The sequence below is a fragment of the Coniophora puteana genome, assembly GCF_000271625.1.
Source record: "Coniophora puteana RWD-64-598 SS2 unplaced genomic scaffold CONPUscaffold_13, whole genome shotgun sequence".
Taxonomy (NCBI): Eukaryota; Fungi; Basidiomycota; class Agaricomycetes; order Boletales; family Coniophoraceae; genus Coniophora; species Coniophora puteana.
In genome coordinates, this window is record NW_006913065.1 from 946,009 (window position 1) to 947,318 (window position 1,310).

Here is a 1,310-nt window from a genome sequence, read left to right on the forward strand (position 1 = left end):
TCAGATCAGGGATGATATTATAATATTGATGGCTATCTTACCGTTGACGGTGCCTGCATGATAATTACATGATAAGATCGGCTGGTGTTTTATGCCGTATGATAAAAGCTCACACCATATGATGAGGACTCGCAATCTCGCCCATGATTCCAATGACAAGACATTCATTGTGAATATTATATAGTACATGATGTAGCATTATGCGAGGTTAAACCGATGAACGAGGATAATACACGAGAGCAGCAGCAGTAGACGAGCGCAGGCGCAGGAAGTACAAAGAAAGAATAAAGTGTATAGACCGTGAAGCGACAGTTGGAAGGGAGCAAGAAAAAAAACATACGTTAGGGCGAACACAAGCCCGGGACAAACAATCTCTGGGAAGGGAGGGGACGTGAGCGAAATGAAGCAGTGATACACTGATATAACATACCTAGTTGCCAGTCTTCTTCGCCGGTTGTTTTCCCCCTGTACTAATCCTGGCACTCTTTGCCCTGGTTTGAATGGCAGGCTTTGGCACCGGCGCTGGATCTTCTTCAATTGAGTAGAGGTCGGACTCGATAGCGCTCGCTGGTGCCTTGCTACCGGAGGACGTGGGTGTTAGAAGTTGTGGTATATTAGACCCCATACGCAGTAGTACATGCGGATGGGGGAAAGCGAGGCGAGAGGTCGCCCATATATACATGTCGGCGACCCCATGCATTCCAACCTTTATCCCTTCACGTTGTCCCGCTTCTCTGCTTCTCTACCTCTCCTGAGCATCCCGAGCTGTCCTCTATCCGCTTCTCTGCTTCTCCCGAGCATCCCGAACCATCCTCTGTCCGCTTCTCCGCTTCTCCCGAGCATCCCGAGCCATCCACCAGACCAACGCCGGAGCGGTGTACAATCTCACTCCGACAGAGAGCGGTGATACCAGCAATGAAGAAGGAGACCCAGCATAGCTTGCTGAAGCAGAGACTGCAGCACGTACAGATCAAGAGCTTTTTTTGGGTGAAGACGAGGCTCTCACCAACGCAACCGGGTTCGCATCATTGTAAAGGTCAGCGGGTATTCGAATCTCTACCGTTTTTATTGTTCGTTAGTGTTCGTGTCTACCTAAAGCGGTGGCTGCCATATGCAGTTGAAGTTATCGCTCAATGATAATTTTGTTTCTGAAATGGTCTCCGTATTTTATATTCGACTAACAAATGTACGAGCAAGATCATCAATTTTGATCAATGGTAAAGTGTCCGCGACATGGTGTTCGGCCGAAATTCACTGCCACACCATAAGGATATGTTCACTCAATGGGAATGCGTCACCATTCGTGATCA